The 25940-nt window shown below is 39.2% G+C and overlaps 1 protein-coding gene across 3 annotated transcripts in view; it reads left to right on the top strand.

The window, feature by feature from the left end:
* The window catches only part of LOC113051626 (VPS10 domain-containing receptor SorCS2-like), a 180592-nt gene that overhangs the window by 78619 nt on the left and 76033 nt on the right, over positions 1-25940 (top strand). The gene's annotated exons all lie outside the window — the stretch shown is intronic.

Genomic DNA, 25940 nt, shown 5'->3' on the forward strand with positions numbered 1-25940 from the left:
AGAAGAAGACTTGGACTATGCTCATAAACCTTGTGCGTGGTACACAAACGAACATGGAACAATACATTTATTAATCAGTGTTAATGTTAGTTAATAAAAAGACAATCGTTCAGTGTTTGTTCATGTTTTTGTTGCTGTTACATGGCGTAGAGGTGTCTGACTAGGGGCGAGACGTGGGCTGATGACGTCATCGTTTCAGAAAATATACGGATTAGCCGTCCAGACGAAAACGCAAAGACGGCATTTTCAAATTTATCCACTCTGGGATCCGGTTTCAAAAAATAGCGGTTTCACCTTATTGAAATGCCGGATCCGTGTGGACGAAACGCCTATCCGATAAAGAATTTGTGCGTATTCACAGAAACGCGTCTCTGTGTGGACGGGGCCCTAGTCCCTGCTAACCTCCGACCCTCACTAATACATTGATTACCTCAATGAGACTTTAGATTTGTATCTGATTAATATCATTAATGGTTAGAAATGTGTCTCTTATTTATTTTATTTTTTTAGGACCATGCACTCTCAGAAAAAAGGTACAAAAGCTGTCACTAGGGCGGTATCTTTTCAAAAAAGTTTTAGGTACTTTTAGGTACTAATATGTACACTTACATATTTTAGGTACTTACATGAATCTTTAAGGTACCAGTATGGACCCAGTATGGAAGTTGTGCCTTTTGAAAAGGTAACGCCCCAGTGACAGCTTTTGTACTTTTTTTTGCATGAGACCAAAAAGGAACACAGTGTACAAAGGATTTGAATTAATCTGTAACCTTTGTATAAAACAATAGAAGTCTACAGTATGTCCTCATTTAAATAGTAAATGTGTGTGTATTTCTTTGTTTGTTTATTTGAGTGTGTGTGTGTGTGTGTTTGTTTAGTTAATATGAAATTTTGACAAGAGTCCCTAGGGGATGAACAGATGTACTTGTCTCTGAACTAACAGCCTGTTGACAATGTGCAGTGTCTGGTCACATGTGGGTTCTGTCAGAGAGAACACACACACACACACAACACAGACCTTGTAAAGACACCCTCTTTGGCCCTTAATTGGATTGTTTTTGGTCTTCAGTGTTGTATGATGTGTGTGTGTGTGAGAGAGAGAGAGAGAGAGTCAGAGATGCTCTAATTGGGTGAATTGTGGCTTGTGTATGACGAATGTAGTCAGTACACAGCAAGTGTTTCTGTCTTTCTCACTCTCTCCTCCACGCTGATACCAGAGAGTCTTATTGGAGTAATAATGTTCATTTTATTCTTTCATTCCTATATCTAGTTTTCTTTTGCTTTGTTAGTGTATGGTGTTTCCACATAAAAATAAGCTCACATCAAATGATGGCACGTTTGGTGATGGACCAAAAACTGTTTTATCTCATTCGCATACACAGCACAGAAACACCAGCTGTCGACAAATTTATACATTATGAGTCCAGTATAAAAGCAAGTGTGCTTTTAATTCAATTACAGAAATGAGTTGCCTTTTTAAATCACACCAAATAAATTTCACACTTATGAAAGACAAGCTTGTGACAGAATGAAGTTTTCAGTCCAACTATGCTTTCAGCAATCTCTGTTTTCAAAATGGGCAGCGCTGTAAAATGTTAATGGATGCCATGATGCACGGTAGCTAATGGATGGCTACAAGAAGCTGCTGGGCTGTTTTAAAGGGCACATTTCTTGAGTGTTTTGTGGACACATGGTGTGATATAACAGGGCAGATGTGAAGACCATGTCATTTCAGTTCATTGGTCAGTCATCATCACATTTACAATATTTATACTTATCTAATTTATTCAGCATCAAAATGTCAGAGACATAAGATTACACGGTTATCTGTCATATATTATATGAATTGTCTTTGAGACCATGGGAAAGGGGCAGCGAGATATCAGATGTATTATGGTTGTATTGGATTTGTACATGAAGCATTTGCGATTTCATATTTCTGTGTTGATCCCATTGGAATAGTGTGCTTTAAGATTACGCTGTATTAATGAGCAGTTTCTTTGAGCCGGTTTATGTTTTGCTCTGTTTCTATCAAAGCTTGTTTGAAACCGAGCTCTATAAGCTTAGTTCCCATTAAGTGTTGGCGTTTTCCCTCTCAGATTAGATCAATTGTGAGGAGTGTTATGGATGACTCATTGTGGATTCCTCAGGCAAACAGAAAGATTTGTGTCAGTGTACTTCCTTGTAAACAATTATTAAGTAAACAAACAAAGAATGCAGTCAAACACACACACACACACACACACACATAGTTGGTATAAAATAACTCTTGCCTTAAAAGCATCCGTCTAACCAAAACACTCTCTTTGTCAGAAAAGCTTTGACTCACTGTTAACTGTTTTCCCGTCTGTCACTGAACCTGCCATTTCTCCTTTATTTGAACGATTACTTGCCAGCTGTCCGGTGATGTCATGTTGGGGAGTTTTGCCTAGCGATATGACCCTTGAACCTAGCAGCAAACAAATTGTCTTTCAGATCTTCCATCGAGGGTCAAAGGTCAATTAGCATCTAGAAGATAAGGGAACCAGAGATTTAGTCAGTTGGAGAGAGATTGTGCAGTAGGGGATGTTAAAGGTTATATGGTAGCTGATAATAGAAGAATTATGTTGTATTTCAGAACAAGAGTTTACCTGACCAGATCACTAGCATCTTATAGGGAAGTTTTTCTCAGCTGGTGGGTCGTGACCCAAAAGTGGGTGTACTTTCAAAGAAAAAACAACAAAAAGTGTTAACCAAAAACAACAAATGTTTTGGCATTTGATAACTGACTGGAATATGTTTAAGCAGGCTGCCACATAGTGGCCAGGACCAGCAGACTGAAGGACAGCTTCATCCATCAGGCTGTCAGGAAGCTGAACTCGCTTGCTCCCGAAATTGCCACCCACCACCCACTTTTAATTCTCTGTATGTATGTACTGTACATGTGGAAGAATTGACAATAGAGCAGACTTGACTTGACTTGACTTCTTCCTCCACAACTCATCATAGGTGCTGTGGAGGAATTCTGCAAGCTGAGGGTTGGCTGCTCATTGAGCAGGAGGGCTATCAGTGTACAGAGAACCTTGAGTTTCATCTCCTCATAATGAGGACAGTTAGGCTCGACAATTTCGTCTTCCATGTGGCTGCTGCCCAGGCAAAAGACGCACCAGCCATGTCCGACTGGGAGCTCGATGGGTCTCGCACAGGCATTGCAAGGCTTGATTGACATCATTGATCTCACTGGAATGAGAGAATAATCCATTTCTGTGATGAATCCACGGCAAGAAAGGCTTCTAACTTGCAGTATGAAGGAGAAATATTCTTTGGAAATGGCACAAAGTGACGCATTATATAGGGGGCAGTTCCGCTCCCACATTCATGTGATTAAACGCCCATTGGCTATTGCAATGCAGCATTATTCAATCAGGCTTAAGCATTTCTATGAGAAAGGTGTTTTCCAAATGTGGGAAATCCCCTACTCATTAAAAAGCTACGTTCATTACAGTAGTGAACATCATGAACATGATAAACAACATGAACATGATAACCACCAGACAGACATGACCTCAACATATATATAACAAACAACAAAGTGCTCATTCTGAAATCTGAAAAAAAGATTTATGCTTTGTATACACATATACCTTTTTAAAGTTTAGAACGCGATGAGCAACCCAGTCATATATAGATCAGTGGTGTCAACCTTTTTTATTTTTATAAATCGTTCATTTTATTGGATGCAATATGAACTGATTTGTTACATGTATATAAGCTCAGAGGACAATATGTAAAAAAAAAATATAAGTAATATTAAAAAATATATATATTACAACGCAAGTGTTTGTATATTTTCATGTTCATGTAAAATATATTGGTTTGTGTAACTATAAATTTATGCTGAAGCAGGCTTTAAATATGTCTGCTTTATTGACCAATATCTCTGTAATATAATAGATCTGTAGCCAACCTGTCAAAAACTGACCATGGATCAATATATCATGTAATTTCATAGTTACTGGTTTGATTTTGTAATGATTTGTCTTAAAGTCAGAGTAGGTCATTAAAATTAATAAGCACATAGAATTACATATTCCTTAACACACATTGTATCTGTAGTGTATATATATGTATATATACATACATTTACATGTTTATTATTTATTATTTATATCTAATGCAGGAATAAGAAAAGTATTGAGAAAGTGAGAGAGAGAGAATAGAAATAAAATTTATCAGCGGTGTTCTGAATTTTCAGCCTGGTCCCAGCTGTCCTCGTGAGGGTGTCATTTAGATAAATGCTCCCAATTACAGCACTGCTGCCCTATCTTTTTCGGAGAGTGTGTGCCTGAGGGTGTTTCTACACAATATTAGAAATCATACTACATTCTCAAAAAATAAATAAATAAAGGTTTTTTAAAGGCATCAGTGGCTCCATGACGAACCTTTAACATCCATGGAACCTTTCCAATTTATTTTTTGAACTATTAAAATGTTCTTTGCACATAAGAAAAAAAAGTTTATTTGAGAAATATTAATTGTAAGGTTTTCTATCTGTGAAAACACCTTTTTGGAAGCTTTATTTCTAAGAGTGCAGCATGATTTTTGTTTCAGAATGTTTATGTGACTGCTTTGGATGTGTCCGTATCTAACCAGATTGTTTAATAGCTGCACAAGTCAGAATTATCTCTGTGTTCCCAGCCTCACGTTGGCAGCTGACCAGGCCCTCTTTACAACACTGAGTGTTATGTCATGTTTCTTTCTGATTCTGCTCTGCTGTTTGGAGAAAATAACCTGTGTGGCAAATGCTGTTTTTGTTTGTTTGTTGCTGTTTTTTAACTTAGCTTGAATGTTGCTATGCTATTTATAGAGTAGCGGTGAGGTAATGCCCTTTGGGAGAGTTGTAGGGTGGATGGTAGTGTTTGGTTTGAGAAAGATGTCAGAGCTAATCAAAACAGACATGGTGAGTCATTGTAACTTTCCTGAACATAGGGATTCATCAAAACTTCTCGTTTCTCTCTCTACTGGTTCTCTCCAAATGATCTCTTCTTTTAGTTAACTGGTAGGTAACCTTGCCCTACCAACTCAGTATACTCAGATGTGCAGTGTAGGTATGTGGACTGGCTTACTTCTCCTCGGTTTTTAAACAATGAAAGAAATTTATAGGCAAACTACTCCTTTAAACGATTTCTCAAAACAAAACAAAAAAAAGTTTATGCATTGACCAAAATAATGGCACTAATATATAATCTTAAAATACAGATTATCGAAAAGCCATAATATAAACATTCCCTTTGTGGAATTGATGTTCCTTGAAATAGTCATATATATGAGTTATAAAGTCTCAAGACCTATTCCTGCTCTCTGTGCAGTAAAAAACTTTATGATAGCCTAAGTGGGAAGGCATTAGTGAGAATTAATTGCCCTCGTGCAGTGTAATATGAGGGGTGTACATTAATCAGCAGCGGCCTAATAACTACCAAATACATTTCAGGCATCTCTGAATGGAGTGGCCATTTCATTGAGTTTTTATCAAAAACTTTATTGAAAAATGTGATAGGATTTCTTATTTCAAATGCATCTATTAATCTGCTACTGTTTGTTCTGTATCATCAGGTTAGCAGTTATTTTATTTTGTTCTTAATTCTGTTTAATTCAGTACACCTCACATCCTTTTACAGTAGCTGAGAAGTCATGGCCTAGTGGTTAGAGAGATTGACTCCTAACCCTACGGTTGTGGGTTTGAGTCTCGGTCCGGCAATTCCACGACTGAGGTGCCCTTGAGCAAGGCACCGAACCCCCTCCGGGCGCCGCAGCATAAATGGCTGCCCACTGCTCAGGGTGTGTGTTTACTGCTGTGTGTGTGCACTTCGGATGGGTTAAATGCAGAGCATGAATTCTGAGTACGGGTCACCATACTTGGCTGTATGTCACGTCACTTTTTTTTTTTTTTTTTTACGTTTATGATGTGTTAAGGCCCATTCACAACAAGAATGATAACTATAAAGATAACTATATTAGTGTCCACAGCAATGGACAATATCTGTTTATTATGAGCACATAATTGCCCTCTGCTTTAAATTCTCGAGCTTGTTATAGCAAGATTGATTCTGATTGGCTGTCAATGTTTTTATCGTTCATCAGCTGAAAAAAAATATCATTCTTAAAGTGATTTCAACGATTTCGTTTCTCTGTCACTTAATCATTATAGCTATAGTGTGGACTCTGCTATTCTTTAACAATTTTTATAACTACGTATTGTAGCATATCAGACCCGAACCAGACAAATTAAAGAGTCAATCAGGACCATGGTTGAAACATGAGCCAAATTCCTCGGAAAGGCAACAGGATGTTGTAAATCATTCCTAGTGCCACAAGTCAGAAGAAAGATAACCAACCAACTCGTTCACAGAACAGCTTTCAACATTAACACTATTAGAACAATTATTGACAATTTCAATTCGGAGAAGAGATTGTCAAATTTGGGGCAAGTAATCAAGATTGGTGGTCAAAGAGATGCAGATCCGACCATCACATGTGAACCCATGAGAGTAAACAAGATCCTTGGATTGACTTCCCCCCACCTAGCAGAACCAGACTGAAATGCCTGAGGGACCTTTTAACCTCTGGTCTCCACAGAACATCCTTATGTTGTCAGAGAATGGCACAGGATCTGTCTTTTATAGATGTAGATGGACCAAAATGAACTCAATTATAAATGAATACTTATTCACTTATTCATACTTACTTATAAATGAATATCAGTCCATTGCTTATCTCCATATTCATTATATGTAACCCACACATTTGACTATCATGTTTATAATCACTTATTGTGTATGTCTTTTAATAACTATTGGATAGCTTAAGGATTCATATTCATGTTTAGTATTTATGTGTTTGTATTTGGTTGCTTGAAACGTTTCTGACCATCAGTTATTTGTCAAATTTATCATATTCTTGTGATAGGAATCATTTACAAAATTATACCCTGAAAGGGTGGGAAAATTCGGACCACATGCTTGATAAGATAACATGATTTATGATACCCCAAGCAAAGACAATATCTAATTGGTCAATACAACATTTGAGGTGTGGCCAAAAGGCCAGTTTAAATACTCAGGACACCATCAAATTCTGCTTTTAGTGTTTGCTTTTAGTCATGCTTTTAGTCATCACTGCTAGCGTTCCTTGAGCTCTGTTCCAGCGTGCGTCGACCTGCACACCAGCTGCTATGTAGCCACGATGAGAAGAAACGCCACCTACTTTCAAATTTTACTTCTGTTCTTTTACTTTAGTTTCTTTTTTTTTTTTTGTTTGAGAGTTTCGTGTTCTGAGTTAAGTTTTGTAACGCCGTGTCTCCGAGTCTGACCTCGAGTGCCCGTTCAACTTAAACGCCCAACGACGGGTTTCCCAAGACGTCACTTTAATGACTACTGAACTTCCAGCCAATCAACAACCTCGGGGAGCCCCCTCTTCAACAACAACAAAGGGAACCCCTTTTACAAAGGAAACGCAAGTACCTCCAGTCTCTGATCTATACTGGTTTATCTAATATAATTTTAACCTCATAGAGGAACTCAGTGCGAGGGTTAATTAAGTGATTGATGGCTGTTCATGTCCATGCAATTTCACGTATTGCTGTAAACTTGGGATTCCTCATTTTCATTCTCTTAAACTAATTACTCTAACTTTCTATATTCCTGCAACTTGTGTGAATGAGTGAGTGTGTGCATTTATGTGTTAGATTAGTTTATATGTCTTACATTTATCTAAAAAGCCTTATTCATATTGAAAAAAGAAGTATCTTGTGTTTTCTGCTTACAAGTTAATGTCTTAAACTTCCAATCTGTAATGCTGAGTCAGAGACGTTATGATCCATAAGCAGCTTTATTTCAATAATCCACAGAGTAAACAGAAACAGGTCAATCAGGGGCGTTAGATACCACGTAGACAAATCACAATCATACACCTTGACAGAGCGTAGAATCAGGGCTGGCGGCTGGCAGGCAGAGGCGAGAGAACAAGGCAGAGGTTGATAAGGCAGGCGGCAGAGAATCAGAGTCCAATAATCAGTCCAGGTCATACACGGAAGATCCAACAGTGGGAAAACGCTCGGTAATGTCTTCATGGGCAAAACAAGACTTCGCGTTTGAGTGAACAGGGAGAGTTCCTTAAATAGGGGATGAAGATGAGCGACACCTGTGCAGGTAATCAGCCCCAGGTACGGGGTGTATGGGAAATGGAGTTTGAAGAAGGTTAATACTCGGGTGACGGTTCCCTCTGGTGGTGATCGGAGGGAGCCACAGAGGCTGTGTTTGTGACAGAGCCCTCCCCCTGCGAGCGGCTCCTGACGCGATGAGGTAATCGTCGCCGGGGTCTTCCTCGGGGTCTAGGAGCGGGTCTGTCTGGGTGATTTTGATGGAAGTCCGTGATGAGAGTGGGATCCAGTATATCATCAGCATTGACCCAGGACCTTTCCTCAGGACCGTACCCCTCCCAATCGACCAGATACTGTAGGACTCGGCCCCGGCGACGTGAATTCAGGATTTCGTGAACCTGATAGGCCTCCTGGCCATCGATGATGAGGGGAGGCGCTCTCTGGTCACCAGCCTCCTCTAGGTTCTCCGCTCCTCTCGGTCCACCAGCGGGCTTGAGCAAGGAAACATGGAAAGTGGGTGAGATACGGTAATGAGATGGGAGAGATAGTCTAAATGATACTGGGGTGATTTGACGGAGGATTTTGAAAGGACCCACGTACCTGGGACTAAGTTTCTTGGATGGTAGTCTGAGGCGAAGATCCCGTGTGGACAGCCAAACCCATTGTCCGGGCTGGTAATCCGGAGGAGCTCTGCGGTGTCGATTGGCCTGATCTCTGGTCCGACGAACTGCTCGGAGAAGGTGAACATGAGCGCTGTTCCAGGTCTCCTCACAGCGTCTCAGCCAAGCATCAACTGCAGGTAATTCGGATGGTTCGCCAGACCATGGGAAGAGAGGAGGTTGAAATCCTAAGATGCATTGGAAGGGAGTCATGCCAGTGGAAGGTTTCTGAAGGGAGTTTTGTGCGTATTCGGCCAAGAGAAGGAAGCGACTACAATCATTTTGATTCTGGTTGCAGTAGGATCGAAGGAAACGGGAGAGTTCTTGGTTAAGACGTTCGACCTGTCCGTTGGATTGTGGGTGGTAACCTGATGTGAGACTAACATTGATGCCCAACTGTTGGCAGAATGCCGACCATACTCTGGAGGTAAACTGGGGACCCCTATCGGAGACAATGTCCTCCGGGAGGCCATAGAACCGGAACACATTTTCACAAAGTGCCTCTGCTGTTTCGAAGGCAGTTGGAAGTTTGGGTAATGGGATGAAGCGGCAGGCCTTGGAGAAGCGGTCGATCACAGATAGAATTGTGGTTTTGCCCTGCGAGAGAGGCAGATCAGTAACAAAGTCGATGGCTATGTGGGACCAAGGACGTTGAGGAACGGGTAACGGGTGAAGAAGACCAGCGGGTAATTGATGGGATGATTTGTTAGTGTTGCAAGTGATACAGTTTCTAATGTAATTGATGGAGTCTGCTTGCATTGAGGGCCACCAGAAGCGGTTAGATAGGAGCTGGACGGTGGCGGTTATACCGGGGTGTCCTGAGCTTGGGGTAGAGTGGACCTGATGTAGTACTCGTTGTCTCAGTGTTTGAGGGACGAATGTGCGATTCTGGGGAGTCTCAGGAGGTGGAGGTTCGATGCGTTGGGCCTCAATGATCTCAGTCATAATGTCCCATTGGATGGGTCCAAGAATGATCGTGGGAGGAATGATGGGTTCGTGGTCTGGAGTCTTGTCGTTGGTTTCGTAGAGACGAGAGAGTGCATCTGCTTTGGTATTCTGGGAACCCGGACGATAAGTGACTTGAAAATTAAATCTTGTGAAGAAGAGCGACCACCTGGCCTGTCTGTGATTCAAGCGTTTGGCTGACCGCAGGTATTCAAGGTTGCGGTGATCCGTGAGGACTGTGAAGGTGTGTTTAGCCCCCTCTAACCAGTGCCTCCATTCCTCGAATGCTGCTTTCATAGCAAGGAGCTCGCGATCTCCAACATCATAATTCCTCTCGGCTGCGTTTAGTTTCCGAGAATAAAAGGCACATGGGTATAATTTCGGTGGATCTCCCTGACGTTGTGAGAGTACAGCCCCGAGACCTGAACTTGAAGCGTCTACTTCCACAATGAACTCCTGCTCTGGATCAGGATGATGTAAGATGGGCGCTGTGGTGAATCTATCCTTTAGGGCCTGGAAGGCGTTGAGGGCGGCGGAGGACCAGTGGAGACGCTGAGAGCCCTTCTTAACCATAGAAGTCATTGGTGCTGCGATGGAGCTGAAGTTGCGGATGAACCTTCTATAGAAGTTAGCGAAACCCAGGAAGCGTTGTAGTTCCTTGAGAGTCTGGGGTAGGGGCCAGTTGACTACAGCGCGAACCTTCCCCTCCTCCATGGCTACTCCTCCAGCGCTGATTACGTAACCCAGGAAGGAGATAGTCTGCTTGTGGAACTCACATTTCTCCAGTTTAGCATACAGTTGGTGCTGGATTAGGCGTTGGAGGACGGATTTGACCTGTTTCACATGTTCTGTATATGTTTCGGAGTAGATGAGGATATCGTCTATGTAGACTATGACCCAACGATTCAACATGTCCCTGAATATGTCGTTCACAAAGGCTTGAAACACGGAAGGACTGTTGGAAAGGCCGAACGGCATGACCCGGTATTCGTAGTGCCCAGTGGTGGTTGAAAAGGCCGTCTTCCACTCATCCCCTTCTCGAATTCGGATCAGGTTGTAGGCGCTTCGGAGGTCCAACTTCGTGAAATACTTTGCTCGGCGTAGTTGCTCTAGAGCCGCTGGGACGAGTGGCAAGGGATATCGGTACTTCACCGTAACGTCGTTGAGGCCACGGTAATCTATACAAGGGCGGAGGCCTCCGTCCTTCTTTTTCACGAAGAAGAATCCTGCAGAAGCTGGTGAAGTGGAAGGTCGGATGAATCCCTTGGCTAATTCCTCCTCAATATATTCCTTCATGGCTGTGGCTTCGGGTTGAGATAACGGAAATACTCGGCCCTTGGGTGGTTGAGCGCCTGGCATTAGTTCAATGGCGCAATCGCCTGGTCGATGAGGGGGTAGCTGCGCAGCCTTGGTTTTACTGAAAGCCTCCTGGAGATCGTCATACTCTGGAGGCAGTGGAGAGGCCGATGGGGAAGTATGAGTGATCGTGGGTCGGGTGCAGGAATGGAGACAATGTTCTTTGCAATAATCTGACCATTGTGATATCTGTTTCGTGGACCAGGTGATGATTGGATTGTGTTTTTCCAGCCAGGGCAATCCTAAGATGATGGGGTTATGAGGAGATTGGAAGCTGTAGAGGTGGATCTTTTCAGAATGGAGAGCCCCGACGGTGAGTTCTAACTCCTCCGTGATGGTTTGGATGCGACCGGAGCCCAGTGGTCGTCCATCTAGAGCTGCCACTGCCAAGTGAGAGGTACACGGGATACAAGGGATGTTATGAGTCTCCATGAAAGTGGTATCAATAAAATTTCCCGCAGCTCCGGAATCAATCAAAGCCCTCACCTCGATGCTAACTCCCTTTACATATAACCTGACTGGTCTCTCTAACATGGAAGAAGATTTAGAGGGATAGCTCACCGCAGCTGAATGTCACGGCGGTCGAGTGGGGCATGAAGCCCGTAGATGTCCAGCCAAGCCACAGTATAAACACAGGTTGTGCTGTCGCCTGCGTGACCTTTCCTCCTCGCTTAATCGGGTAACTCCGATTTGCATGGGTTCTGGATCCGGGCTTGAGCTGTTGATCGGGGTGAATGATGAAGTTCGGTAACGGGGCTGACGTGCCCGAATCAGATTGTCTATCTTGATGGACAGATCGATGAGTTGTTCGAGGGTTTTGCCTTCGTCTCGGCAGGCTAGTTCGGTCTGCAGCTCAGCATCCAGTCCCCTCCTGAAGTGCAGGCGTAAAGGGTCGTCTGGCCAGCCAGTTTGTGCAGCTAGGGTGCGGAATGAGAGGGCATAATCTGCGGCCGATCTTCCTCCTTGACGGAGTGTGATAAGCTGTTCACCAACCTCCTTTCCTCCCGCGGGGTGTTCGAAAACCTCTCTGAATCAGAGTAGAAATGCTGAAAAGGTGGTGAAAACTGATCGATCACCGTTCCAGATGGCTGTGGCCCACTCTAGTGCTCTCTCCGTGAGCAAAGAACACACAAACGAAATTCGGCTGTCCTCTGTGGGATATAACGAGGGCTGCTGGTTAACGAACATCGAACATTGTAATAGGAACCCCTTGCATCTGGCGGGTGATCCATCAAATTTTTCTGGGAACGCCAAGCGCGGGTTTACTGAAGCGGGAGGTGTGGCCATGGCGGCGGCCATTTGCTGAGGTTGAGGTGCTGCTGGAATGCTTCCCTCCGGGGTTTGCAGGCGGAGTGATTGGAGGGTTCGGATCATTTCTTCAGTGAGAGAGGTGAGTCGAATCAGCTGCTGCTGATGTGCTGTCAGCGCCGCGGCTTGAGCGGATACTTCTGCCGTGATCTGGAAAAAAGCCGCTGGATCAATATCTGGCGAAGTCTTCTGTAACGCTGAGTCAGAGACGTTATGATCCATAAGCAGCTTTATTTCAATAATCCACAGAGTAAACAGAAACAGGTCAATCAGGGGCGTTAGATACCACGTAGACAAATCACAATCATACACCTTGACAGAGCGTAGAATCAGGGCTGGCGGCTGGCAGGCAGAGGCGAGAGAACAAGGCAGAGGTTGATAAGGCAGGCGGCAGAGAATCAGAGTCCAATAATCAGTCCAGGTCATACACGGAAGATCCAACAGTGGGAAAACGCTCGGTAATGTCTGCATGGGCAAAACAAGACTTCGCGTTTGAGTGAACAGGGAGAGTTCCTTAAATAGGGGATGAAGATGAGCGACACCTGTGCAGGTAATCAGCCCCAGGTACGGGGTGTATGGGAAATGGAGTTTGAAGAAGGTTAATACTCGGGTGACGGTTCCCTCTGGTGGTGATCGGAGGGAGCCACAGAGGCTGTGTTTGTGACACAATCTTGTTACTGTGCTAATTAATAGTGTTTTCACTATACTTTGGATATTAATATCCAGCGCAGATTTGATGTTAAACATCTCGTTCAGTGATTCGCAGGGCGTCTCAGTGATCAGCCGTGAAACAGTGATTCTGTTCAAATTCCCTTTAAAATCTTAAATGATTCCCTTTGAGCTAAATTGACCTGTTTCCCTTACAGTGTCTTTATCATTATTTTAATAATTATTGTTCTTGGTGTGCAGGCCTTTAGACTTTGCAAAGATCACTGTGATTTTCCCTGAAAAGATCTATATCTAATTTGACCACAACCCTTTTCTTATTGTATTTAGGTCACTATTATGTTTTTTTTTTTTTTTTAATTCAGACATGCTTTCATATTCTCTGCTACTGAACCTTTATTTTTGGCTGTGTTTTCTCTCGCAAGTCTTCTTGTTCGTGCAGAGAATTTTGATAGACAACCTTTACTAAACTGAGTGGTTTGGTTTTGCTTCCACTGTCTGATATTTGAGCCAAAAGAACCCACTGGGACATTCACACACTTGGAATTTATGTTTTCCTAATTACAGCATTTGTTGTGTTTATATTTATTAACTCATTTGGTATTCTCTTTAGTATTCATTTCAGTCGTTGAAACTTTTAACTGTGGGGCTTTCAGCCAGAAAATGCTTTTAATGATTCAAAGGTAGAAGCCAATTGTGAGGAGGTTGCATAATTTCACATGTTTTTCTGTTTTGTTTTATCTGCTTGTCATATTTCCCTTTTTCATTTTTTGTTAAGAATATCATAAAACAATTTCATATTAAAATAATGAATATTTGATTTAGTGCTTAGGAACAGATAAAACAGCAAGCTGTATACAGTATATTTGCATTTCATTAAAACCATTCACCACCATTCAGCTTGTTTCTTAAATGCAGAAGGACTAAAATCAGGGGATAGGGGATATTTGCACTGTGGCACAGAAGTACCTTGTACTGTTGTAGCACTGGAGTAAACACTTCACAGATCCTCTTGAGCGCTGATACTTGGTTCTTCATGACCTACTTCAACCTATTTGTGTGTCTTAATGGTGTGCCGGGTATTTAAAACTGACACAAATATGAGTCAGCAAAGACCTTGGATCATATTCAATGTTTTGTTCTTTAAGAATTCTTGAATGAGTAATTAATTAGTTGCTGAATGAACCGTAGTTCCTTCTGTAGTTCTGTAGCATGTTGAAGTTGTGTAAAAGTTCAAGAAATGAGACATAAATGTTATTTGCCAGTATTTTGGATGCTCTCCAATGGGCAGAAATTAATTACTCTTCCAGTTACAAGATTTACTAATTTATATATTTGGATTTACACATTGACCTTTTTTAATGTCATTGATGTTAACAGTTGTTTGTGCAAATGAAAAACATTCACTCAATCTTTCACACTTTTGTTCACAATGTCCTTGAAACTAAGTGTGACCATTTACATCTATGCATTTGGTAGGCACTTTTAGAAACACTTAATGGGCATGTCCCACAAGGTATACATACTGTAATACAGATGCTTATGAATGTGTCATGCCACAACCAGCGAGGACCTCAATGTAGACTTTTAACAAGGAGCGCAATCTTTGTGCATACGACCACTGATAGTCCAGTCTCCTGCTGATTAATCTGGTTAAACTAACTCTACCTACCTTCTTGTTTCAACCTGCTGGACAAACAACAACTCTTCTTTTCCCACTTAATGCTGGTGTGACTTATCTCAATCAACCAACACTGTATTTGTTCACTAAGACCAGAGAAGAACTGGATCTCTGACTGAGAGCTTTTTTTCTGTTACTGTCACCTGATGGATTTTTGGTTCTTTGCCACCATTGTCTGGGTTATAATATGCACTTAATATTCATTAACCAAAATATTATTAGTCACTTAGTCACAGAAAAAAAAATACACAGGAAGTGGTAAGGTCACGCAGTCCATGACGGACAGATCATCAATGGCTGGATTTTGTGGTAATACAGTAGCCTACATCCAAACGCTCACCTATCATTAATCAACCTCAAATAAGGCTTATCATTTGAAATATGTAAGTAGTAGTAATTTTACATGGCCACTCAATCTAATGTTAACCTAGAAATATGTGCGCTGTTCAAGTATCTGTGAAAAGTGTGAAAGCTGAACAGTAGCACTGACAGATGGAGGTGCAGTCAGTTATTCATACAGATAAAAGTATTAAATCTATTGAATATGTAAAGCCTCTACGTTTATTTTTGGGCACTCACAATAACAACAAAACATTGTGCTTTTGTAAAATAATGAAATCAAGTCAAGTCACCTTTATTTATTTAGTGCTTTTAAGATTATGTCAAAGCACTTTACAGTATTAAATAGGAAAATAGTGCGTCAGTAATGCAAAATGACAATATCAAACACTCAAATTTCAGTTAAAGGCAGTTCAGTGTTGTCATCATTAAGCTCAGTTCAATTTAAATAGTATCTGTGCATCAAGTCGACGATATTGACTGAAATGTTACTCCCCTTGCTATACTGTGATACGTGTCCCAGTCAGAACACCAGCCGACAAGACAAAAACAATATAACCCATTACAAAAGAGCCATTTGTTGCATCCAGTGGAGACATAATTACAGATTATAATGACTTATACTGTACATGTCTGCAATTGTGATTGGAGAAAAGACAAACAGCAAGCACTACTCCACTGCTCAAAACTCGCATTTGAATCATCAGTGGCAAATATATAAACATACTTACAGACTGTGTTTCAGAACAGCATGCATTGTAGTCTTCTCTCCCAGGAGAGTTTTTTGCTATTGCAGCAGTTAGAGTTCCATACGTGCTGGATATATAGATCAGGGTCGCTAAAGACCCGAATATGTCAGAATGATTGGCGAAACATTCATGCATTTAAGGGTAAAAGGCACATTATCATGATTTAAAAGTTTTATTTAAAAATGTGCGATTAGTCGACTAATGCTAAAAATTAACGACTACTAGTCGACCAGAGAAATCTTTAGTCGAGGGCAGCCCTATCAGAAATATTATCGATATGCATGAACTGAATTAGCCTGGATAATGACACTGTTGTCTTCTGAACAGCTGCTTTATAGCTAAGTCACACCTTGCAGCATCAACACTGTTTTTGAACTGAATTGAATCAAAATTCAATTGACTAAAGCTGAATAACAAATTATATTGCTGTCTTCTTTAGAACTGCTTATAAATTCATTGAATTTATTTTGAAATAGACTAACTTTACTCTGTTATTGAACTGAACTGAACCAACACTAAACTGAGCTGAACTGTATGATGACTATTTTCTTTTTAGAACTGCTTAAAGCACAGTTTGATCTGGCTATTTTCTTATTTGTTACTGTGAAGCTGCAGTCTATATAAAGCTCTATAGAAATAAAGTTACATGATTTGACTTTACTTGACTGTCATCAGTTAATGCATTCCCTGGGAGCCATACTTATGACCTTGATGCTGTTAGCACCATGCTGTAGTGTTTGAGCTGAAATAATTGCTATCCTTCTATAGATTTTCAAAGGTGGGGAAAATGTTTTTTTTTACTGATTTAAGATTGTTTACTTTTATTTACATAGTAGATTTGGAAGTCCTGTAGTTCCAGGATTATCACAAACAGATTTGAGCGGATTCACCAAGTATATTTAGGAAAAATATGTTTTATGGACATTGAATATGTGATCTCAGTTGAAGAATGATGCCAAAGGGTGATCAAAAAATACAAATGAACTTGATTTAGAGTATTGAATCTAGATACATGTATAGTTGTCAAGTATACATATATGATGACTTGACTAAAACTATAAAAACAACTCACAATAGTTTAATGTTGCTACAGTTAACCAACATAATTATTTGTCTTTATTTTCATCATATGTATTGCAGTTAATGGATACCAAACATTTTCATATGTGACATATCATGTTAGTAGCAGATCTCTGGAGGAGAGTGCAGTGGTTTTACAAGAGGAAACAATGAGGATGCAATAATAGAAAAGTTAAACAACAAAAATAATTTCACCTTAGTAGTACAAATAACAAAGAGCATGCCATTGTCAGATCACCAGGAAAAGAGAAATTGCCTGTTTAAAATGCAGGGAGACTATAAAAGGTGCCGGTCATGGCTCATGTCTAGTTTTTGGAAGACCTGTCAGAGGGCTGTCCTAATTCTGTGTTTCTAGTGGTGGTCTGAAGGATTTTACACAAGCACAGAAATCAAGTATGCTTGTCAAAGTTTGTGTTAGTTTCATTAGAGATCCATCAGCATGCAAAAAAGAACAGTCAAGGACAAGGACATTTACATGTGCAATGCTTTGAAAAATAACATGCATATTCTTTGATGCGTAAATGTGTTTTCGGTCTTACTATTTCCTCCAGCGCTTCCCTCCAAATACACAGGCTGTTCTCATACCTTGAACCATGTTTTAATGTGACAGTGAATGGCTGCATGGAGTATGACTCATGATCCCAAATGAATACAGGAAGTCACAATGTTTTCTGTTCATTTCCAATCTTGGAAACAGTTCACTTTCCCTAATGGCAAGAATTTGATTTATTCTGAGGTTTAGATTTCCCTCAAAACTAATTTGACTTTATGCTAGCTTTATGCATCATCAAGGGCTGTGAAGGATACGCCATTATCAGTAGATTGGCTGATGATGTTGATGGCAAGATATTTTATGCCTAATACATTTCCATTGTCTTGAAATGCACCTTGTTTACCTTTTCTGTTGATAAAAGAAATGCGGACTTTTATTCAGCAAAGAAGCATTGAAAAGTCTCGACTACGCAGGGTAACCCTAATCACAGCATGAGTATATGAAGGCAATGCATACCAGCTTTTTTTACTGGTGGCCTGGCCGCTTAGCAGTGGTACAGCAACCGTGGTGACGTGACGTGACGTCTCCATTCCCTCATTCAGGGACAAGGGTTGCCATATGTAACAGAGATGTTCTCTTTCATTTGGTCACTCTCAATGTCACGTTAGCGACCGACGAAGTAGGATCCCTACCAAAATGCCATGGGTGCTGCCCCTTCCAGTGCCCAGTGCGAGCCACCTGTGACACCTATTTGGTGTATGCCGGGGCTTGGAACAAGTAGTTCCACTCACCATTATCAAAGATTGGACAACACTTGGAAAATGTACCCGTTCCACTTGGAACTGGGACAGAAGCCCAATCCTTCCCGAAGGAGTTTTTAGAAAGCAAATACACATATAGCATCAATTTAGGTGTACAGCATATGGAGAAATTGGAGGTGATTGTAACCCTCTTGGAAGGCAGAAGTCTGCTAGGAAACAGGGGCTCTAAGGCTACCCTTGTGGAAAAGTAGTCTACTTCAAGTTTATTTGACTAATATGCGGTACTTAAGTGAAGTTCAAGTATATTTTTAAGTATACTTCATGTAGCAAGTATACATATATCAGTGTTCTAGTGGAATATTGGAAGTGCACTGTTTCACTACTCCTTGGGACTAAATTGGCAGAATTTCTAATATATAAAAGTATACTTTTAAGTATCCTTTGAGTATAACAGTAGCAAATTTTGAGTACGCAACTAGTTTACCTCTATGCTTGTACTGCAATTATACTAAAAGTGAATTTATAGGTATACTGATAGTTTACTAATTAAATACTTTGTACACTTTGAAGTATAGTCTCAGTACACTCAGTAGTTTAGTAGTTTTATTCTGCAAGTATATCTGTAAGTTTTCTTTAAGTGACCTTTACATCATACTTTAAGTATACTACTATGTCCCTATTTAGGTTTGAATTTGTATTAGGGCCGGGACTCGATTAAAAAAATTAATCTAATTAATTAGAGGCTTTGTAATTAATTAATTTTAATTTTAATCGCACATAAATATTTGACCTGAGAACAGTGACAAGTAATTTTTTTTCACATGGATTTAAAGTATACCATTGAATAATGACTGAATACATAAGCTTAAGCAACAAAATATTGTTTATTTTTGTTCAACCAACTCTAGCAGACCAGTGCAATTTTTGCCATTAAGTGTAGCAATGGCATATTTAGAAACAATTTAGAAATAGTACATTTCAGAAATTCAGGAAGCTTATAGGTGCTGGAACCTTCTGTAAAGTGTTTTTTTAAGTAAAACACAATACTGTCAATTACATTCAGAACATTGGAAACCCTGACTATTAGAAAACATCTCTCTGTTGCTTCAGAGGCCATAACATACTAAGTCCAACTCTCAATAACCTTGGCCAAAACAATAAAGAGTTCAACATAAACTGCCAGTTGCACCAACAAAATAATACATAGTTCAACTTAAAGTGTAAAGTCCATGCTAGCTGCTATATGTTTTGCGTTGAGGTGATACTTGAGGCTCGATGTGCTGCAGTGATATGCGAACGCTAGTTGGTGCTTCAGTATAATCGGTCCGCCGAAACTCATCCAGTGAGAAACGTTCCGCGGAGCAAAAAGAAGTTTTTTTTCTGTAAGTAATTAATCTTAATTAACGCGTTATTTTTTGTGTAATTAATTAATCTCAATTAACGCTTTAAAGTCCCGGCCCTAATTTGTATATAATTTGTTATATGAACATCTGAACATACAAAACATCCAAAGAAAGAACAGGTATCTGCTTGTAAAAAAAAAAATAATAATAATAAAAAAAAATAAAAAATAATATATATATATATTAGTGCTGTCAAAATTAGCGCGTTAACGCATTTGATTAATTTGAAATATTTAACGCGTTAAAATAAAATAACGCAATTAACGCGGTTGCAGTTTTTTTTATTTCCAGTTGTGGCCTATGTATGTTCAACGTGCAAAGAAATATGGATAAGACCAAGGAAGGACTTTTAGACGGAAAGTTTCAGTATAAAACTCTGCCGGATTACTCTTCAGTCTGCCTCAAGAAACATTATGACTGTATGACTGTAACAGTGCGTAAATCAGACCTTTCTGTAACGCTAACGTTAATAAGCTTAAACGAAAATAAAGAAATAATTGTGTAGCGGAGTATTTTTTGTACACAGTGCCGCGAACTGTCAATCACTCCTGTACGCGTGCATCACTGTCCTCCTCACAGCTGCAGCAACTTGCGCTCTCTCTCTTCATCAGGCTTTAAAACAAAAAGGGGACAAAAAGATCATATTGTCTATGTGCACAGGCTATAGATTAATTAGATAAATGAATATCTAAATTTGTGCCTTGCCGTCTACGGTATTTTTTTAGAACTTAGAAAAAAGATGCTGCAGCCAATGAACAGCCAGCGGGGGCTGCAGGACAACTCAACCTCCGCAGACCGTTTTTAATGTTTATCAGACAATAAATACTCAAGATTTTGCTTTAGTATAACTCGCAACGAGTTTCACACACCTTCTCCGGCCACGTTGAGTTGTTGACACTTAACAGTGGGAAAGCGACACATGCGCTATTCACTTGTATTATTTAAGGGTGAATGGGTAATGTAGTTTCTGCTCTGGGTGGGATGAATTAGGAAGCTTGCATTGTGAAGGGCGCTCTGAAAATCGGCAGTGCAGGTAAAAGATTAAAACCTCTATTAAAACAGATGTCCAAATGAGCGCACCGGTACGCTACAAGCACGTTCTGGGCGCACGGAGAGGTGGCGGTACGCTCAAGAGCTATATTTGGAAGTGGCGGTACTGAGTACCTGTGCATACCGGCCCACTTAAAGCACTGGCAATGACTATACTTTGGAATTTTTTTGCAGTACACTTAGAATTCAACATGGAAATCATTTTTGTTTTTTATTGGCATTGATTGTTTTGAAATTCAAATGGTACTTACATGCCTGTGTTTTTATTTCTGTAATAAATATGGCTTTCAAGCCAACAGTTAATTTGGAGGATATTGATGGTTTATTGCAGGTATGTTGTTTACATGAGAAAATCTGTGTTACAAGTTAAACAAAAATTCCAATAAACAATCATATTTTGAATTTAAATAGTTTCTTTGTCTTGAGTTTACATTAATTATTAACATTTTACATTTACATATCCAAAAAGTTTCAGTCTTTTAATTGCGATTAATCGCGATTAATTTAAAAAAATTGTGCGATTAATTAGTTAATTTTTTTTTAATCGATTGACAGCACTAATATATATATATATATATATATATATATATATATATATATATATATACATATTATTATTTTTTAATCTAGATTAATCTCACTGTGAACTTCAAATTAATCTAGATTAAAATGGCTCATTCGAATTCTGCCGAAGGCATTCAGAGTATGTGTGTTACCCAAATAAAATTGACAAACAGTAAGTCTTTGAGAAGGGGTTTATCAAGCTAGGTGGTGCATTAGAAAAGAGGCTCATCTCCTGTTTCCAAAATGCATCACAACGTGCTTGAAAAAGCTACTAATTTTAAAACTAATTCCACATTTCACAAGGTGCAAACAACCTTACGCCTGTTTCACACCAATGTTTACGTTTTTTTCAAGTTTGTAGGTGTCAAGGTACAGAAACCAAATAATTAAATGTAAAATAGCACTGGATATTCTTCAATGTAAAAATAAAATATACAATCAAACCTACATTTAGTCAGATACTTTCAACATTTCTCACATTATTACAGTTTTGCTATATATAAAAAAAATTATTTCTGGTGTCTGAATAATTTTTGGTTTGCCTCTTAAAACTACTAAGTAATTCGGTCAAGAGCAGTGAGTGATTTTAATTTTCTTGGATTAACATTACAGCAGCCAGTAGCTAAATTAGGCGTGGTCACTTTAAGAGACAATGAACGCATCCAATATAATACACATCCCATTTTTTTCTCAACTGTTTACTTTCACTTAAGAAATAACTGACAGTTTTTTCGAGCATAATTTCCAAGGTGGATATTTTGACATATTTTGTATGTATTTGTCGGCACAAGAGCAAAAATAAGCAAATTCGATGTTCAAGTGTTTTGAGACGCCTTTCTCTTTGCAGAAGAGAGCTCAGTTCAGTGTCGCTGTCCGTGATACATGGCTCTCGAACTCTCTCGTGCGCACCGAACACAGCGCGCAAGTAACCACCTACTCAGCTTTTCCGCGTCTTGTGTTTGGATGCTTTAATGTTTCATTCGACAAGCGGTGAGGCAAAAAAAAATATGTGAAAAAGATAAGCTTTCGTGACGATGCACAGCAGTGGCCCGTCAACTGTCCTGAGCAAGCTTTTTGGCCTCAGCCAGTCGGTTATATAAAATATAAAGGTGCAAGTCATCATAGCTCGCCTAGACCCAGCTCCCAACCCAACTTTGAGAATAGGTTAACGGCGATATTTTCTTTATCGCCCGATAAGAGTCTCGCGTTAACGCAGCACGTTAACGCCGATAATGGCCCACCACTAATATATATATATATATATATATATATATATATATATATATATATAATATATATTAGCTTCATGCATTATATTTTAAAAACTTTAATGTGAACCAAAAGCTGAAAAAAGGCTATGAATTGGAATCAGAATAATAATCAAAACGTAAATGGAGTCAATCAACACCCCAAAGCTTGACTGTAATGATTACCTCTTCAGCTGTCATCATTTTATTCCATAACGTTACACTTTTGATGCTGTTTCATGTCAGATGATCGTGCTACATTTGCTAGTATGTGGTGTTTCTTTTTTCTTCTTCACTTGTGTTTTTTTTTTTTATTCTGTGCAGAATGTGTGTACTAGTGCCCTCTAGTGGGATCAGACATTTGGATAAATTTGAAAAGCATGACGATGCAAAGAAAAACTCTATTGGGTCTGGTTTTCTGAGTGCATACAACAAAAGTATACACAGAAAAGCACCTCTAACACAGTGTACAAGTACATAATTCAGTTATTTTTCACGTTGCATGAATAGAAAAATACACACAAAATTATTTTGAATTGTCCGTTTTGATGAGTATTCAGGTACACACACTCAGTTACATTTTAAGTGAACGTAAACAGTTGGAAGAATATCGGATGTGTATTAGTACATAATATTAGTGCATTCAGTTTTAAAGGGACAGCATCCTTATTTAGTTGATATGATGTGTCATTAATGTTAATCAAGCAACAAAAGACAGAGAAAATAACTCAGTGCTCTTGACTAAATAACTTTATTAACCCTGATGAGGATTCATCTAAATGTATTTATATAAATAAACATTTCTACTTGAAAGAATGAAGAATGTGATAAGTTGTTACAATGAATATTATATAACCATTTGTATTTCATTGAAAGGAGGACCATGTTCTTGTTTTTTTTTTTGAGAAGTGGTTTTATTTAATTTGAATATAAAGGCATGTTGTGTGTAACAGCAGTTATATCTGTGTCTAAAGGCTATTGTATGATAAAACCTTAATATAAAAACCTAGCATTGGATATTTTTTGAAAAACTTAAATGCATTACACTAACTAAACACTTTAGATTCTACTGTAGATTTAGTAAACTAGCATCTTATGAAATTTAGTTGACTAAAAATCAATTTAGATGACTACAATTAAAATGACTAAAACTAAATGGCATTTTGGTCAAAAGACTATAACTATGACTAAATCAAAATTTGGTGACAAAATGTACACTGATTGGAAATCAATAAGGTTTGTTTTGAAGTTCAAAGCAGCGTATTATTTCTGTTCTCCTTCTTCACCTTTTCTTCCCTTCATGTTTCTTTATCATCCACACTCCTCCTTCTGTCAGTTAATCAGTGGCATTAAATGAGCCATCCGATTAAGTTAGCATCATTAGCGAAACTTTGGCAACCGAAGTGCAGCATGCCACACAATCCTCCAAATTAGCTTTATTAGTTACATAATGTTCCTCCGAGGCCTCTGACATTTCACTCTCCACAAGAGGATTTACTTAATGAGTTGGCTGTTTCTGGTGCTCGCTCCACCAACTCCGCTGATGACCTCTGCCGAGTTTGACTCCACTTTGGAGACGCCGCCATTGTCTGATTGCGTATTCTAATTAACAGGCTCGAATGAATGGCAGTGTATACGGTATTCAATTATGATTTTAAAGTAATCATGGGTTTTTGGTATTATTTTTTGGTGTTTTTGTAAGCTAAGCTTTGTTATCTAAGATTTTTTGAACAGTATAATAAAGCACTGCCTTTCTTGTGATATACCATCTGTCATGTCAGTGTGGATTTGTAAATTGTATTAATAATTTAGGATAGGATAAGATTGATAACAAACACAATTTATTTTTATTTTTTTAAATAAAAGTGTTTAATATTTCATTTAAAATTTCCACTTTGAAAAACACAATCCTTCATGTTCACAATTATCCTATTTAAATTTAAGGCTGTTTGTAGGATGTTGTTCCTGCAAACTTTTGTCTAGTTCCTCATCCTGCCATGATACCTCGCTGTGATGTCTTCGAAACATGACTCCTGGCATAATAATCAGCGGCAGCCCACTTCCTCCACCCTGCCCAGCCTTCCCTCCCGCTTTCATTTAAACCTCTCGAGCTGAAACACCTCTGTTCTGTTCCGTTCTGTCAAGTCAGAAACCAAAATGTGAGCTCAGCAGGAGCTCCAGCGGAGAGCTCTGTTCACTTCTGTTTTTAATTAGTTCTATGGGGGTAGTCTTCAGTGCTGTATGTTTGTGTTGAGAAATAGTTTTTGATCAGGCATTTTGCTACTCAATCAGCTGCCAGCATCAGTATGCTTTCTCTCGACCTAACTGAGAGTATGTTAACAGTGAGTTAAAAGAAATGGAGAGTCACTTTAAATGTAACCCTGTAACCTTGACCTTGTTGTTGTGCTCTACTGTACAGACGTGAATTGACATTTCCTTCAGCCGGAGGCTTTTGGTGTGAAAGGGCTTTTATATTTGCCAAATATATAACTTTTTATATTAAAAGCAAACAAGTAAGCGCAGCCCAGATTTTAAAAAGTAATGCAAAAGTAATGTAATGCATTATTATCAATCAAAAGTAACTAAGTAAAGTAATTAGTTACTTTTATAGGAAGTATCACAATATTGTAATGCATTACTTTTAAAAGTAACTTTCCCCAACTGGTTCTTAAGCACATTTCATGTAACTGTTGTGTGAGAATGATTGCTTCTGACAGTGTCAGACTGGTTTAGGCTTCAGATTTCTGCCTGGTTGTTTTTTGCAAATATTTCCACACCTGTGATGATGTCTTGTCATGTCTGATATTTACAGCAGTTCAAATAGCTTCTCCATGAACTGACATCAATCTCTGGCTGGTTTATGTCAGGTTAGCTGCCACACTTGAAACATCGTCATCTTAAAAACTGATTTGACACTGTCCTCACCGAAGTCTACTCACAGTTTTAACATGCTGCTGTGGGCAGGATCAAACTGAAAATTCTTGTAAATTTCATTTTGTTCGGTTGATAGTTTGAGTTTGTCTCTTTCTGCCATTTCATATCATAACAGTCTTTAAGGCTACTGTATGTCTATATTAATCTGGATACATTTAAAAGCAGCATTTTCATATCAGAGCACTCTCTGTCCAGCATTTTCTCATCCACACCGAAACATCGGAAAACGTTAAAATCATTGTACAGTGCATGTGTATACTGTATAATAAAAGCTCACTGAGAGAGGATCAGGCATAATACATTTCACATGCTGTTCTTCTGGCATGATCATTTTATTGGTAAAATGTCTCACCACTTACAGTTGCTTCCAGGATGCACTAAGTCGTAATTACATGTATGGTCTAATATGCAATTCCATTCTTGTTTTCTCGCAGAGCAGCAATTTGTAAATCGTCTTTGCAGCAATGTTATATGAATATTAGACAAAGTAATATATATCTTTAGCAATGCTGTGAAAGTGAATATCACATAATAGACAGTATTACAGTACAAACATAGATATCTGTCG

This window comes from Carassius auratus, chromosome 32, assembly GCF_003368295.1.
Source record: "Carassius auratus strain Wakin chromosome 32, ASM336829v1, whole genome shotgun sequence".
Lineage (NCBI taxonomy): Eukaryota > Metazoa > Chordata > Actinopteri > Cypriniformes > Cyprinidae > Carassius > Carassius auratus.